Below are 17,565 nucleotides of genomic sequence, written 5' to 3'. Positions count from 1 at the left end.
AGCAACCTCATTTCTTACGTATGTGGGAGGCGTGCTGTGGAAGTAAACTTAAGGTTGGCAGTGGATGGACCGTTTGAAAGCCTGAGGATGAGAGCAGCAAAGCTTCCCTCCCTCCATCCTTTTCCCTACCCCAACTCTGGCTCAGACTCATGCTGGCAGTGACTCACCCTGAGAGCAAGGGAAGGAGGAGAGGAACTTGTATATATGAACACAGGTTTAAGGTCTGTGGAGGGCAGTCCCTTCTGAAGCATCTTATCACTTGGTGTGATGCTCCCTGGGGTCTGACATGCACAGAAATGTGCTTTTCATTATCTGTGACCCAGTCACTCTATAAGGACTGGAGTCCAGGGGCTGATGGATAGAACTGGGCTCATTCCCCCAACACTCCACAGGATCCTCTCTAAAGGGATGCCCTGGAGGTAGAAGATAGAGCCCGCACCTCTCAGCAGAGCCTGGGACTTGGCAGCTTGCTGGTGGGCCCCTCCGGCCTCACTGGTATCTCTAAGCCCTCACTGCCTTGGAGCCATCACATCACATGTTAAATGTTCCTTATCAAGGCTCTTATTTGAAAAGCTCGGTGATAACATCTCTGAAATGAAAAGTAGGGTCTCCACTTCTGAGGATGCGATGAGTGAGTTGGAGGCAGTTTCCCAGGGGAGGGATTTTGTCTCCAAGCTCTGAAATAGAATCCATTTTCAATCAGAAGGTTTCTTTTAATTTCCTCAAAACCCCTCCTATCCCGATCCTCTCCCTAAGGGGAGGACTTCAGGCAGTGAGCGCCACAACTTCTCGAGCAATCTTTAGGTAAACACAGTGTGTGTGTTAGTTGCTTTAGTCGTGTCTGGCTCTTTGCAACCCCATGGTATAGCCCACCAGGCTCCTCTGTCCAAAGAATTCTGCAGGCAAGAATACTAGAGTGAGTGGCTATTTGCTTCTCCAGGGGATAAAAAAAATCCCCAAATTTACCATTTTAAACATTTTCAAGTGTACAGTTCAGTAATGTTAGGTATATTCCCATCATTGTGCAACACATATCCAGGACTCTTTGTTTGCTTGCAAAACTGTATCCATTAAACAATTCCCCATTGCTCCCTACTCCCAACCTCTGGCAAGCACCATTCTACTTCTTGTTTCTTTGAACTTTGACTCTTGGTATGTGTCTTGTGACTGACTTATTTCACTTAGCACAGTGTCCTCAAGGTTCATCCATGCTGCAGCATGTGTCAGGATTTCCTTCCCTTTTAAGGGCTGAATAATATTCCCCTGCATGTGTGTACCACATTGGCTTTATCCATTATCCATCAGTGGGTGTGTGGATTGCTTCCGCCTCATGGCTGTTGTGAACAGCGGTGTTGTGAACATGGGTTTGCAAATATCTGTTTGAGATCCTACTTTCACTTCTTTCAGACATATGTCCAGAAGCGGGATTGCTGTGTCATATAATAATTCTGTTTTTAATTTTTTGAGGAATCTTTGTACTGTTTTCTGTTGCAGCTACACCATTTAATCGTCTTACAGTGTATGAGGGGTTCGATTTCATTACATCCTCGCTGGCACTTGTTATTTTCTGTGTTCTTGATAGTAGCCATCCTTGTGGGTATGAAGCAGTATCTCATTATGGTTAAACAATGCAGTTTTATTACTTTATATTGTAATCAATATATAGATTGGTACTAATCCAAACTAATGGGCTTCCCAGGTGGCTCTGTGGTAAAGGACCTGCCTGTCAATGCAGGAGATACAAGAGATGCAGGTTGGATCCCTGGGTCGGGAGGATCCCCTGCAGCAGGAAATGGCAACCCACTCCAGTATTCTTGCTTGGAGAATCCCCATGGACAGAGGAGCCTCGTGGGCTACAGTCCATGGGGTCGCAAAGAGTCAGACATGACTGAGCGACTGAGCGTGCAGTCCAAACTAATAGCAGCTGTTTATTGAGTGTTCACTAAATCTTCCAAATACCTTGTGTGACTTAACTCTCACTATGACTCTGAGGAAGGTTCCAATTTTTACTCCATTTTACAGATGAGGAAATTGAGGCTCAGAGACTTTGAGTAACTAACCCAAGATCATCCAACTAGCAAAGGGTTATGTCTGGATTTGAACCTGGCTGTCTGGCTTCCAGAGAATTCTCTGCCTCCTTCTTCCTAACTAACTAAGCTGTTTAAAATTCATATCCCGAGCTGACCCATATCACAGAAGGTTTAATGGACAATGAGATCCTTTCCCAAGAACAGACTTCCTTCATGGGCTCAGGAGTGGAAGATTCCAGAATAAGGCCCATGCCACAGTCGTCATGAAAGCGTCCTGTAGCACGTGGACGTCACAAATAGTGGCCAAGTCGCTTAAGCCCTTGGCTTATAAAAGACTGTTTTTTTTGGCCTGAGTTCCCCTAAGTCTTGAATAAATAATAGAAAAAAGTGAGGAAAGAGACACAAAATTTTGAATATTTTTTTCTTGGCACTATTCAGCTCCTGAATTTGGTTTGTATTCTGTATGTGTATGTGTTGGGGGGTGGGGGAGGTTGCATTAATGAGTTATTATTGCATTAGAAGGTTTATTTCTTAGAGTCCCTGGATTTTCTAGAAAGCTGTGGGAGCACTGAAATGCCTGCCAGTTTAAAAATAGCTGTCAAATACAGCTTTCCGTTGATATTCTCAGGGGCTTGATTCTAGAATCTCCTGAAGATACAGAATCCTCGGGTGTTCAAATTCCTTATATAAAATGGTGTAGTCTTTGCATATAATCTATGCCTATCCTCCTCTGCACTTTAAAATCACCTCTAGATTACTTGAGAAACCTAATACAATGTAAATCATGTGTAAATAGTAAATACAATGTGAATGCTGTGCCCGTGCATGTTAAATTCAAGTTTTGGTTATGGAACTTTCTGGACATGTTTTTTTAAGTGGAAGCAAGTTTTTTCTATAGAAAGAATGTTGTCCCTCTCAGAAGGTGAGAGCCTAGAAAATTTAAAAAGTATATTTTTGTTCCTTGTTTGGTTGAATCCACGGATGTGGAACCTGCAGATATGGCTGACTATATTTGGTTTATTTTTTGTTAATCTTTATATTATCTGATTGTGTGTGTGTGTGTGTGTTTCAATAACACTTTAAAATATTGTGTGTGCTTCACTGCACGTCATGTGGAATCTTAGTTCCCAGACCAGGGATTGAACCCGTGCATGCTACAGTGGAAGTGGGGAGTTTTAACCAATGGACCACCAGGGAAGTGCCCTAATTTTTGATTAGGCCTAATATTAGTCAAGTTTCCTTTAGGGTGTTACCGAAGTGACTGCTGGCCGCAATTCCCCGTATCATTTCTAAAGTTTGCATTGGCTTATTGTATTAACAGACTCTTCAAATTACATTAGGAAAAATACATTGCATTATTTCAAGCCAGGGGAGCAATTCCACACTCACGTCTGCTAATCCTATTAGTAAATAATGGCCCAGAGCCCATGAAATCTGCAGGCCCCTCCTCACTCTTGGAAATGCCCTGTTTACAGTTGCCTTGTTTTGACACTGTAAAATCAAATCTCCGTTAAGAACTCAATTCACAGATTAATCCCCTGAAACTTTTTTTTTTTTTAAATGAGATCGGAAAACCCCTATGATGTGTCATTTCCTGTCACAACATCCTGGACAGAGTTTGAAGGATGCGTTTTCTGGTGTTCTGAGGATCATTGAACTGAGGAGTCTGAAAGAATTTGCCATCTAGAAACAGTCTTTCCACTGGAGCTGGGGAAGGGAGGCCTTGCTCTTCCGCATCCTGGGCTCAGACCTGCCTCTGTTCTTAAGCTTGTGGGTTATTTAGCCACCTTCTAACTGGGTGACTTGTAAAGGAGAATATCTGCCTCATGGGAACTCGGCAAAGATTTAACAAACCGAGGTGCATCAAGGACCTGGCATAATCTGATTATCAGATGCCTTAAGTGCAGTGATTCCCAACCTTTTTGGTACCTGGAACCGGTTTTGCAGAAGACAATTTTTCCACAGACCAGGGGATGGCGGGGATGGTTTCAGGGTGAATCAAGGACATTATATTTGTTGTGCCCTTTGTTTCTATTATTATTACATCAGCTCCACCTCAGATCATCAGGTATTAGATCCCGGAGGTTGGAGAGCCCTGCTTTAAAGGACAGTAACTGTCATTGTCATTTGTTTTGGGCTGAATTGCTTCCCCTCCTACTTTCATACATTGAAGTCTTAACCCCTGTGACCTCAGAATGTAACTGGAGACAGGGTCATTAAAGAGGTGACTGAGTTAAAATGAAGTCACATGGGTGGACCCTAATCCAGTCTGATAAGTGTCTTTGTAAGAGGAAATTTGGACATACAAAGGGTCAGCAGAGATCCACGCTCACAGAGGAAAGACCGCGTGAACATGGGGAGAAGGTGGCCGTCTGCAAGCTGAAGAGGGAGCCCGCAGAAGAAATCAGCCCTTCCCTGCCTCCTTGATCTTGGACTTCTAGCCTCCAGAACAGTGAGACAGTAAATGACTATTTCTTCAGCCCCCCTAGTTGGTGGTATTTTTTATGGCAGCCCTAGCAAACTCATACATGATTTCATTCCTCTGATGCTGTCACAACTTCTTGAGTACCTTGTGAATGAAAAAAAAAAAATTAACATTCTGTTTTTTCTAAAAATAGTTTTCTTCTTTAGCTGTTTTCTGGGAGGGACCGAAATTCTTGGCCCCCACTGACCTCTCTCCCGTATGTTGATTTCTATATGTCTGCTTTGTCCCATCCTTTCTGAGGTCCTGGGCCAGTGACGGGGGTGAGACAGTGGATGGAGAGGAGGAGGGCCATGTGACAGCAAGCCTGCTGAAGGCACCTGTTCCTTGACAAGGCCACTCTGCTCTGCAGGAGCTGCTGGTGGGCATTTCCTAAGTACTTCTTTCTGCCCCCTACTTTGTTCCATCCTGTGATTTCAGGGATGTTGTACATCACGTTTCACCTTAATAATGTCACCATCTTTGAGGGAGCTCTTCTCTCCCTCCTGGGCTGTGTGTGAGTTAGATGTAAGATGCTTCCCTAAGCAGATGGGTCCATTTTATTTCAAAGGCTTTACTGACAGCCATTACTGGGAGCTGGGCAGATAGAATAAGGAGTGACTAGATTTTAGGGGAATCTTCAGCTGCCAGGGTAAGCTTCACTTCAACCCACTAAAAAGCTAGAAGAACAAAGGGATGTGCACACGAAGAAAAGGGATAGTGTTAATGTCTCGTGACCGCAGTAATCCACCATGCAGTTCACAGAAGGGTCAGGCCTTCAAAGATGCTTTTGTTGGAAACTGCCCTTAGAGATTCTTTTCATTGAAGATTTCAGCAAGTTTCACTTCTGGGTTATCTGACTTGTCGGGAAGGGGTCTTGGTTATTTGTGCAGCTCTTAATGATTTCCGAGAGCCCATTCAAGTGGAAGTGGGGAGGATTCAGTTCAAAGAGCTGGGATGCTTGAGTTAGCTATTGATTTTAATAGTCTTTTGCAGCTGATAGCATTGTGCATGCAAGGTTTCTTTGAGAAAACTTCGAATACTTTTTAGGTGGCCGGAGGAAGGAATTATTTCTGTAGTGTTCTTTTCCAGCAGTAAGAAGGGAGAAAGAAGTGATTTGGTTGTGAATTTCTTTTCATTGTGTCTTTATCTTTTTAACTCTTTTTCAGCAGGGCCGCCACCCTATTGCTTCACAACATTCAATGACTCACTATGGCCAGTCCTCATCCTCTTTTTCTCCCCAGGATTAGTTTCTTTTAGGTCTCTCTGTCTGGTCCATGGTTCTTGTTTTTCAGTTCACGTGGATTCCGAAAAATAGAGCAGTCACTTAGCAAATATTTATTGGTGAATCTTTTTTTGGGGGAAGGAAGTGTTTGGTTTTTCATCCTTTTCTTTTTTTTTTTTTTCATCCTTTTCTTAAAGCCTGTTAGAGAAGCAAGTTTTTTCCTCATTTTTTTTTTTAAATTGAAGTGCAGTTGATTTACTATTTTGTGTTCGTTTCATATGTACAGTGAAGTTCTGTTATATATATTTTTTCAGATTATTTTTCATTATGGGTTATTGCAAGATGTTTAATATAATTCCCTGTGCTGCAGTAAGTCCTTCTTGCTTATCTGTTCTTTGTGTGTGGATGAAACCATAAAGTATTTGCTTATCTATTTCATGTACAGTAGTCTTTACCAATTTTTCCCAAACTTAGAATTTTAATCCTTCCCCCCTCCTTTCCTCTTTTGGTGACCATAAGTTTGTTTCCTATGGAGAAGCAGACAGTTTTGATTTACTTCTCTGTCCCTGGGCTTTCTGTAGAGGCCATTGGGGTGGGAATGAGAGTGATGGGTAGGGTGGGTATCTTTGAGCCTGGATTGAAATTGGGGTGAAGTCTGTAACCAGCCATTGGAGCCGCAACAGCTGAGGTAGAAATGCCTGTGGCCTGCTTCTGGTTTCTCACCTGGATGTGGAGGGGAGGGAGGACTTGGGGGACTCCTGTGTCCAGGTTGGCTAGACTGTCCTTTGACCTTCCCACCCAAGCCTGGAACAGCAATTGGTTACTGGATCATCGATTTTATGCTCTTCTGGGGCCAGACTCTGCATTCTTTAACCTTGGCTTCAGCAAGAAAACATCAAGAGCGAAGACTTGGAGAAAATGTGCCCCGAGCCATGCTAGTGGGTCATGAGAGCTTTGTAAGTATAAAGTAGTCATTATTATATAAATCATATAGATACTTAAGTCTGGACAGCAGGTAGCTCAAGACTGAACAGTTCAGGAACCGCCCCCCACGGGCCGCCCCCTTCACCCCGCTCCCTCCCCGCCGCCCCGAAAACAAAAGACAGAAAGAGGAATCATCAAAAATAGGTGTTGGTTCTTTGGGGCCTCAGACTGCCTCCTGCAGTGGTCTAGTTCCTCAGCACCCCCCCTCTCATTGTGACCCACCTTTCCCTTGTTGCCCTCCTCTAGGCATCCCAGCTGGCCACGAGACTGCCACAGTAGAGTCTAGGGCATTCTCTGAGCCCCATGTGTCTGGTACAGGCAGCCCGTGCTCCATCAACATTTTTTGGAACTTTTTTTTCTTTTAGATTTTTTTTTTTGAATGTGGACCATTTTAAAGTCTTTATTGGATATTTTTATGTTTTGGTGTTTTGGCTGCAAGGCATGTGGGAGCTTAGCTCCCTGATGAGGGATTGAACTGCACCCCCTGTGTTGGAAGGTGACTTTTTTTTTTAATGTAATTTTATTTATTTATATTTGGGATCTTTCTCAGACCAGGGATTGAACCCATGTCTCCTGCATTGGCAGGAAGATTCTTTACCACTGAGCCACCAGGGAAGCCCTGGAAGGTGAAGTCTTAACCATTGGACTGCCAGGGAAGCCTCACCATCAGTCTCTTTGGAGAGAACTAAATAAGATTCGTATGGCATTGTAGGATTTGATTGTGGACTTTTAATCCAGCACCCCTGGTGATCCTTAAGCTCTGTCTGTTTTTCCCTGGAGCTGTCTTCTGAGATACACTTGCCAGGCCTTGTTAATAGTCCGTTTTTTCCGCTTTGATTTATTAGATTAGAAGCTCTGTTCTTGGCCTCCCCTGCCCTTGGGAGAAGTTCTTGCTTTGTCTCCATAAAACGTTGCTATTGGGCCTTTCCCTGGTTTATTACTTTGCATTAATACCTGGCAGTTTATATTTCAGCTCTCCTCTTATTTCCTTCGCATATAATATTGCCTCTCTTTCAGAGGGCCTGGTGCTTGCTAAGAGTTTGTCGGCCTCTCATTTTTTATGTTTGTAGGTAAGGATTTGCCTTGATCAGTCCCAGCTTAGTGATAAGCAGCACAGAGAATTTGAAATGTTGGTTTTAAGCCACATGATTAGCAGAGGCAAAATGAAACGAGGGTCCAGAAATGAATGAAAAAGGGAGAAGACGAATGACCTTCTGGTGTCTTCTGGCCTTTGGTGTCTTACAGATATAAAACTGATTTATGTTTGACTCAGTGTTTCTCGGATTATGTGAGCTGAGAGAGGAGCATTCAACAGGAAAGGGGTAGAGGAATAAAATGCCATGATGATTATGGTGCTGGATCTATTGAAATTAGAGATACACTTTCTTCCACAAAACATATTTTGGTAGAAGAATTATAGATCCTTTGCATTGCCAGGTTTCAGTTGGGTGACAAAGCTGAATAGTCATTTTTTGGTGCTGGGCTGGTGGGGGACTCATTCATCCAAAGGGTTTTAGCTTTCAGTGCCTCTGATTCCCTGTGATAAGGAAGGAGAGGAACTGAACTGTTGCAGCAGGCTGGCCAGTTAGTCTGGGATGTTAGGAAATGAAATGGGGGGGAGAGTGAGTTCCCTGGTGGTTCAGTGGCTAAGACTCTGAGCTTCCAATGCAGGGAGCCTGGATTTGATCCCTGGTCTAATGGCAGCCCACTCCAGTACTCTTGCCTGGAAAATCCCAGGGGTGGAGGAGCCTGATAGGCTGCAGTCCATGGGGTCGCAAAGAGTCGGACACGACTGAGGGACTTCACTCTAAATCTTCATTTTCATACATTGGATAAGGAAATGGCAACCACTCCAGTGTTCTTGCCTGGAGAATCCCAGGGACGGGGGAGCCTGGTGGGCTGCCGTCTATGGGGTCGCACAGAGTCGGACACAACTGAAGCGACTTAGCAGCAGCAGCAGCAGCAGCAGCAGGGAACTAGATCCTATATGCTGCAACTAAGTGTCTGCATGCTGCAACTAAAGATTCTGCATGCTGCAACCTGGCACAGCCAAATAAGTAAATCTAAAAATTAAAAAATGCGGGGAGGTTCCTCAGGTTCTGGTCTCTGGAGGGTTCCAGGGGGGAAGGTAGGTTTGATTGAGGGGTTGAATAGAGTCCTTTGATTCTATCCCTAGCGCAGGACTGACATTCAGTGTAGACAGGGCCTGTTGATCAGGATGCTTCATTCCTCTCTGAGTCCTTGAGGATCAGAAAGGCTCTGAGCTTCTCAGACTTAGGGAGAGAGGGGCAGAAAAGTGGAGCAGCTTTTCAGAGCATTCTGAAAGAAGAGATGAGACCACGGTCTGGAAATGGAGTAGAAAGATGCTCGAGATAGTACTCTCCCTTCTTGCCTTCATAGCTGGACCGTGAGTCCGTCTGTCTTCTGCAGGTTTTCTGGCCTTGATTGTAAAGCTGGCACCTAGGAGTTACCAGGGAAGGACAGGTGTTACCGCACACCTTGGGTGGATACATACTGGGGCCTGGGACCCAGGAAGTAGCAGGAGGGCACTTCCAAGTCCCTGGAGGCAATAACTTTGCTAGGTGGTCTTGTGGAGGCACCGAGCAGAAGGTACTGGACTCAAGTGCTTTTCTCCTTCTTGGGGAATGTGGTCGAGCGTTGGATGGTCACATCCTCAGTTCCAGTCTTCGCCTGACCACAACTAGATTCTTGACATTGAGTGAGTCACTTAAGCGTGCAGGTACTCAGCTGACTTGTTAAATGGGCTCAGGTTGGGACAGGAAGTGCCCTCCTGGGTATTTTTGAGAATTCAGATCATCTCAGACGGGAAAAGTGCTTAGTCCCTGGACTGGCCAGTCACGTTGGCCTGGAGGGAGTGAACTTGTAGTTACAGTCTGCACTTGTTGAGGTCCTTCAGGTGTCCCCAGATGCGGGAGGAAGGAGCCAGCCTCCCGCTTGGAACACAGGCTGAGTCTTAAATGCCTTCTACCAAACCCTGGGTCGGGAAGATCCCCTGGAGAAGGAAATGGCAATCTACTCCAGTTTTCTTGCCTGGGAAACCCCATGCACAGAGGAACCTGGTGGGCTACAGTCCATGGAATCACAGAGAGTCAGACATGACTTAGAGACTGAAGAACAGCAACAAGCCACTTCGGTGTCAGTCACTGGGGATGGTGTTACTCAGACCCTCAGCTCCTGCCAAACTCCTGCCCTTCCCCTCTTCCCCTGACGGCACTTCTAGGACCTCAGCTGCTCTTTCCTCTTCCTTCTAAGTGCATGGTTTTTACAATACACTGGAATGACCAGGTGACTCAGTTGATGGAGATACACTTGTCAGAGTACCTGTCGGTTGCTATGGGGCAAAAATACCCCCCAAACAGAACTCACGTCTTCTCCCCAGATTGCTGTGTCATTCAATTGGATGGAGATCATTTGATTAGTGAGTGATAATTTCCATCTGCCCTGCAATCAGTCTTTGGACTTTTGAGCTCCACCCTCTGCATGTGCGAGACAATTAACATAGGAGCTCCCTGGGAGGCAGCATGGTGCTAAGTCAGGCAGCTGGCAGACTGTACAGTTCAGACTCTCACGTGCCTGTGAGATGAGGTGGAGAAAGGAGAGAGCAAGGATGCTCATCACGAAAGAGTTCATGAAGGGAGTACAACAATGGAAATGGAAAAATCTTGTGTTAGACTCCCCAACCTCCTGAGGCCCAGACCCCAGGAAGGGGGAAGTGGGAGGTAACTCCTTATATTGAATCAGGAAAGTAAGGATCTTATCAGCACTTCTCAAACTGGGTGCAAGAGATTGGGGCAGGACTGAGGATTCCCATTTCTGACAAGCTCCCTGGTGATGCTCCTGGTCTGAGGACCACCTTTGGTGTAGTCAGGTCTTAGATCAGGGGTCCCCAACCTCCAGGATCTGATGCCTGATGATCCGAGGTGGAGCTGATGTAATAATAATAGAAATAGAGTGTACAGTTAATGTAATCATCTCCCCCAGTCCTGGCCTGTGGAAAAACTGTCTTCCACAACCGGTCCCTGGTGCCAAAAAGGTTGGGGACCACTGTCTTAGATGGTAGATTAGGCATTACCTGCAGGTCTGTATCATGTGATTAGAGGTATAGGTACACAAGGGAAAAGGAACCATTGGCACATGAGATCAATACAACTGTTTGCCAAACACACCCTGTGGTGGTGAGAAGCATTGCACGGCCTCTGTTCAGACTCCACCTCTGTCACTTCCTAGGTGTGGAACTTTGGTGTCTTAGTCTGTTCCTGCTGCTCTCACAATACACCGCAAACTGGGTAGCTTATATACAACCAATGGATGTCTCCCAGTTCTGGAGTCTGGAAGTCTGAGATCAGGGTATCAGCATGGTCAGGTGAGGGCCGTCTCCTTGGTTCATAGCTGGTGCCTCCTAGCTGTGTCTTCCTCTGGCAGAAGGGACTGGGGATCTTTCTGGAGCCTCTTTTATGAGGGCACTAATCTTATTCCTAAGAATTCCACTGTTATGATCTAAGCATCTCTTCAAGGCCCTGGCTCCTAATGCCATTATCTGTAGGAGTTACAATTTCAACCTTTGAATTTGGAGGGACATAGACCTTCAGACCGTACAACCTGGACAAGTGTTTAACCATCTCAGAACATCATTGTTGTTGTTCAGTCGCTAAGTCGTGTCCGACTCTCTTGCAATCCCACAGACTGTAGCCCGCCAGGCTCCTCTGTCCCTGGGATTCTTCAGGCAAGAATACTGGAATAGGTTGTCATTTCCTTCTCCAGGGGATCTTCTCAACCTAGGGATTGAACCTTCGTCTCCTGCATTGGCAGGCAGATTCTTTACTGCTAAGCCACCAGGAAAGCCCTCAGAGTCTCAGTCATTGCCCACCTGCAAATTGGGGGTATTAATTAATACCCACCTTTAGAAGTGTGTATGGGATTAGGAGTACAAAGACAAATCTGGGTAAATGCTTACAACAGCTCCTGGCCCACATGAAGCAGCCAACTAGGTTCTTCCATCGTCTTGTCTGGGAGCACCTCTACTTAATTGGACTTGACCAGGGAGACTCTTGTCCTGTGGCCCTCTGTCCCCAGCACGAACTCCAGAACTTCGAAGCTGGTCTCCTCTCACCTGGTTCATGGCAGGGCTACCTTGATCCTCCCCCGGAATTCTGGCACCTGGGACCTACTTAGACCTCTAACCCCTTTCTCTGTTTCAGAAACTGGTAGGAAAAGTCAAAAGGAAGGGCAGTGACTGAATGGATAAGGATTTATGGGAAGAAAAAGAAAATCTTTGTAAAGAAAGAAAACACGGTTGGGTAGATTCATGAATTAAAAGTGGTAAAACACTTTTGGGCTCAACCTACTGTTTTTGAGCTCAGAAAGCCCACGAATTGCTTTTCTGTAGCACAGAGTCTGCGTCCAGTAACTTGGTGTTTAACTCTAGGAAATTGCAGGTCTGTTTCTGGGACCAGGGGGCATGGCGGTCCTGGCTTCTGTTTACACCCTTGGGGGTGTTGACTGAATATTAAAGTTGGTTCACGAAGGTTCCCTTCAGAGGGCTGTTGTTATTTAGTTGCTAAGTTGTGTCCAATTATTTGCCACCCAGTGGACTGTAGCCCACCAGACTCCTCTGTCCATGGGATTTTCCAGGTAAGAATACTTGACATTTCCTTCTCCAGGGGATCTTCCCGACCCAGGGATTGAACTCAAGTCTCCTTCATTGGCAGGTGGATTCTTTACTGCCAAGACACCTGGGAAGGCTTCCCTTCAGATCCAGGAAATAAAAAAGCAACAAGATGGGGCCTCTAGGTTTTTTAGAAATGAACCCAGTTCACTTTCCTCTGTAAGTGCTGAGTGTCCAGGGCTCTGAACCCCAGTTCCCTCACCTGTAAGATAGAGGTGCTCAGGCTGCCTTGGAGCCTGGCTGAGCTGGGGTGAAGGAGACAGTGCACGTAAATGCACGTGTGTGCATTTATGGTGTCCTCCGTAAATGTCAGCTGTGTCTTTTTGACTCTGCCGAGAATCTTTGACTGAGCCTGCTCTTGCTTAGGATGTGTTTCTGGCTCCCTGGCATCTTCCCTGGGCTTCCCCGTATACCCAGGGGCATCCTCTGCAATCAGCATCTCCCTGCCTGGATAATCTTTGCTGTCCTGTGCAGTGTAAGATGTCAGCACCTAGGAAGAGTTAGTAGAGAGAAGTTACTAGGGAGAGTCAGTAACTAGGCAGGACCCCCTCCCCCGGGCCTGCGTTAGCACCGAGTGCAGCTCTGGGAAACAGTCTCACATGTGTGTCTCCTTTCCCAAGATTGCCCATGGCTGGAACAGCCCCGCCTCACCTGACTCCCTCTGACTGTGTTAATGAAATTAGCGGCAGGTTCCACCGCGCTCAAGATAGTCCAGCCCCTCAGGCTGCCTTCAGTCCTGCCGAGCACCATGCTGGAGGTGGGAGGCCGCTGAGGTGTGCCCACAGTGCCTGCTGGGGCCCGGAGTGTGGTTCCTGCTGCTCGGATCTCAGTTGGGGCAACCTGAGGATTCCCGGACTCCCGGTAGGTAACATGGGTGGGTGGGGAGGAGGCCTGAGTCATTGACCATGAAGGTAAAATCTTAGAATTCAGGGCCTCTTGAAATGTTCTGGTCTAGCGCTTCCTAAAAACCAGTTCAGGGATGGGGTGCCTTAGAGTATCTTGAGGAACTTGTTCGAAAAGCAAATCCCATGGGGTGGGGTGGGGAGGGCACCCCTTAATCTGTATTTTAAAAAATATTTATTTGGCTCTGCCAGGTGTTAGTTGTAGCATGTTGGATCTTTAATTACAGCATGTGAGATCCAGTTCCCTGACCAGGGATTGAACCCAGGCCCCCTCCACTGGAAGCTCGAGGTCTTAGCCACTGGACCACTAGGGATGTCCTGTAATCTGTATTTTTAATAAACAACTCCTGGGTGATTCTGGTATGCAATGAGGTTTGGAGGAACCCTGCCCTAGGAACCCTGCTTTATTGGTGGTGAGGCTGGATTCAGGGGCACAGACCTGATTCTGTCACTCCCAGCTCCACCGGCCAGGCAGTGACAGACCTGGAACCCAGTCCCCAGAACTTAGAAGTTCTTTTTTGGTGAACACATCCTGAGACACAGGCCTCCACTTTGTGCACACAAACCTCTGCTCTATGCCAGAAATTTAGCCCAGCAGAAAAGCACTCTCATCTAGCCAGTGGATCTCAGCTGGGGACTATTTTACTCTCGGAGGGAACATTGGATACGGCTGTAGATCATTTCAGTCATCATGACTTGGGTGGGGAAAGAGGAGTTACTACTGGCATCTAGTAGGTATACTAGGGTGAGAGGTGCTGCTGAACACCTTATACTGCACAGGACTGCAAAGAATTATCCAGCCCCAAATGTCAGCAGTGCTTGGGCTGAGAAACCCTGGTTTAGATGAATGCTTCTCAGACTTAACTGTGCACTTGGTCCTGATTTCATAGATCTTGGGTGCGGCCTGAGAGTCTGCATTTCTAACACGCTACTGGTGGATGTTGCTGCTGCCCTTCTGGGACCACTCTGTATAACAAGTGTTTTTACTGCAGTTGATTTCAGGGTGACTCCAATGTGGGTTGGAATCACAGCTCTGCTACTTAATTAGCTGTGTGACCTTGGGCAAGTTAACCTCTCTACATTTAAGTTTTTTTTATCTGTAACTTGCTTCCCAGGTAGCTCAGTGGTAAAGAATCTGCCTGCAAGTGTGGGAGATGCAGGTTCAATCCCTGGGTTGGAAAGATCTTCTGGAGGAGGAAATGACAACCCACTCCAGGGTTCTTACTTGGAGAATCCCTTGGACAGAGGAGCCTGGCAGGCTACAGTCCACGGGGTCACAAAGATCTGGACATGACTTAGTGTCTGAGCACAACACACACAGTCTGTAAATTGGCGATAATATTACTTAGGCTCAAATGAGATAATATCTGTAAAGAGCTTGGCTGTGGCAAGCAGTCAATAAATGTAGCTGTTATTTTCATTCTTACCATTATTATTTGCTTAGCAATTCAGCTCTGTTTCTATAGTGTCTTATTATTTACCTACTTTATGCTTAATGCTTTGCTAAAATAGGATTAGTTGGAAGGAGATACAAAAGATTGTGACAGTGAACTATAAAGACAACTAATGTCAATTTTCCGTGTAAGTCGCCCTACCTCTGGCACTGGTGAGAACTGAGGCTAGAATAGACGTAAAATCAACAGTGTTCTTCACGTCCATGGAACACAGTTATACTACACTTACTCATCAAAAATAAGTATGGTGAGAACTTCTTAAAAATAAGGTGCCTGTTTTCTGAGTTTTCATTCTAACAGTGGCTTTATGGGTAATAGAGAAACATGACAAGTGAACATAGGTGCCCAGTTTTATCAGCTTTTGAAAATACATGAATTCATCCTGCTTATGAGAATTTCAGAGCAGGTTTTGAGCTTGGGGTTGATCTTTGTTCAAAGCCCCACATTGCCAGGTATTGGCCATGTGACCTGGGAATTATTTTAAGATCTCAAAGGCTCAGTTTCCTCACCTCTAAAATGGGAGAAAAATTGTACCCACTTGTAGAGTTGAAATGAGACTGATGTGAGATGATGCATACATTGCCTGCTGACTGTGGACCAGGTTGTTCTAGGCCTGCCTTGGAAGGTCGTCTCTTGGAAGACTGTTTTCAAGAGTGAGTGCGTTAGAACCATGTGGGAACCTTACTGTGATGAACTTAAAACTAACCTTCTAAGGCTTCCTCGGGTAGTCTGATTCACTAGGGCCAGGCGCAGGAACCTGCCTGGCAAAGCAGCAGCCCAGGGGGTTCTGTACTGTGTGCCACTTTGAGAAACGCAGTCCTAGTGCTGATGTTAGAGTGGTCACATTGAGTACCCTGGTGCCCAGCAGAGATGGAAAACGCACAGGACACCTGGCCAGGCAGAGGGGTAAGAGGACACAGTAACTCCGGAGAGCTGTTCTGACAGACCTTTTGTTTTGGCAGAGGCTTCTGCTTTCTTTGCCAAGCCATCATTCATTACTTGGAAAGAGGAGGGAGAATGGGGAGGGGAGAGGGGACAAATACAGCTGGCTGTCAGAACAGTTGACCTCCAAATGGGATGACCTCGAAGTCAGGCTCGAGCAATCTGGAAGCAAGAAGTGGAGGTGAGGGAGGTGAGAGCAGAGGCACGTGCTGGAGGCATTTCTGCAGATTGCTTGGTAATTGTGGGAAGACGATGGAAAGCTTGGCAGTGGGTGAGCCTGGGGGGTGGGGGTGGGTGGACAGGAAGCAGCTCTCGGCTCCAGCTGCAGTTGTTATCAAACCAAACTCGAGTCTCCTTGCCTGACACACAACAAAGCCAATCTACTGATGCCCGTGGTGGAGAAGGAATGCACCGTGTTTATGGCAGGGCTGGTGCCAAGCAAGGAGAACGGGCAGCTCGTGCTCTGAAGACTCGAATTCCCCGATGGTTTTCAGGGAAGGGTTTTTAAAGGCAACATTTAAGCTGAGGATTGTGGCTCCTGGATTTTCTTTTGATTGATTGGTGGTGTGGTAACAGGATGGTGTTTTTTGAAATCTCCATCATCAACCTTCTGGTTCCAGCCTATTTGGGGTCTCGTGCTTGTGGTCAGCATGTAGTCATCATCTTCCACTGGGTTGTGGGGGAGGTCTTAGTTTATGCAGAACTCAAAGATACGCATCAGATTATTATCTGTGGCCCTTCAGGTGAAACTAGGACTCCTGGGACTCTCTTAACTGCTTGTCTGCTTTTTGGAACTCAGGCCAAAACAAAGAGGAGGGGACATGGAGGGACTTTTGTACCCAGGAAGGCCCAGCAGTGTCTTGCTTGGTTTCATCTCCATCTTTTCCCTAATCCTCCTTAATCCAGAGGGTAACAGGGACAGAAAGGAAAGGGAATAAAGTTTTGGATAGAGGGGTTAATCATAAACTCAGCAGGGGAATTTGGTTTTAGGGGGACCTGGTTTCACTGGCTCCAAGGAGGCCTCTTTGGAGGACCAGGATGTGAGTTGTTACAGGGCAGTGCAGGGGGAGGCAGGGAGAGCTCAGGTGGAGAGCAGATGGTCCCCATCACGGCCAGCAGTAAAGCATGACTAGAGGAAGGTGAATGGTGGCAGTTAGCAGGATACCCAGGATCCCTTCTCCCAGCCTGGAGGCCCCACCTGGAGCCCAGGCAGAACACTTTGCCTCTTTAGATAAAGAGTCAACTCTTACTGCTTTATAGCAAGAAGTTATGGTGAACGGAATGGATAGGAGCAGAGATTATAGAGTCACTGCCTGCTTTCAAATTCCAGCTTTGCCACGTATAAGCTGTGAAATCTTTTTTTTTTAATTTATTTTTGGCTGCACTGGGTCTTCGTTGCTGTGCATGGAGTTTTAGTTTTGGGCTTCAGTGGTTGTGGCACATACTAAGAGTCGCATTCACAACTGACACAGGACAATGGGCTCCAGGGATGAGCATATTTCAGGAAGCCCCACAGCTAGTAGGGGCTCTTAGAGGCTTACAAATGAATTCTTCATGACTTACTGTATTACATAAGGTAACCCTAGCTTCTGTAACAAATCTCCAGATCACAGTAAATGAAAGCAAGAAGAGCTTCTTACTTACGTACCAGTCTAGAGGAGGAGTTCCTGCTGGGGCAGCCCTCTTTCATTTGGTGTTTCAGGGACCCAGGCTCCTTCCGTCTTGTTGATTGGCCATTTTTCAACACGAGGTACCCAAGGTCACTCTGAAGGTCATCTCCTTTTTTTTTTTAAGACAGCCAGCTAGAGATTAAGGACATTGAGTTGATTGAACCAGGCCTGGAATTGGCTCCCATCACTTCAGCTCTCATTCTGCTGGCCA

The 17,565-nt window shown here is 46.3% G+C and overlaps 1 protein-coding gene across 15 annotated transcripts in view; it reads left to right on the top strand.

Moving 5' to 3' along the window:
* The window catches only part of CHST11 (carbohydrate sulfotransferase 11), a 261,341-nt gene that overhangs the window by 33,310 nt on the left and 210,466 nt on the right, over positions 1-17,565 (top strand). For 2 of the 15 annotated variants that reach the window (XM_055574924.1, XM_055574923.1), the window contains exon 1: positions 12,715-13,247. The exons of 4 other annotated variants lie outside the window; for them this stretch is intronic. The gene's annotated coding sequence lies outside the window, so the exon portion shown is untranslated. Of the gene's footprint in view, positions 1-12,698; positions 13,248-17,565 lie in introns of those variants that run through there. 9 more of the 15 variants (XM_055574922.1, XM_055574920.1, XM_055574930.1 and 6 more) reach the window with 7 other exon arrangements.

The sequence above is a fragment of the Bubalus kerabau genome, chromosome 1 (assembly GCF_029407905.1).
Source record: "Bubalus kerabau isolate K-KA32 ecotype Philippines breed swamp buffalo chromosome 1, PCC_UOA_SB_1v2, whole genome shotgun sequence".
Taxonomy (NCBI): Eukaryota; Metazoa; Chordata; class Mammalia; order Artiodactyla; family Bovidae; genus Bubalus; species Bubalus kerabau.
This window is presented reverse-complemented; position numbering and strand designations above follow the sequence as displayed.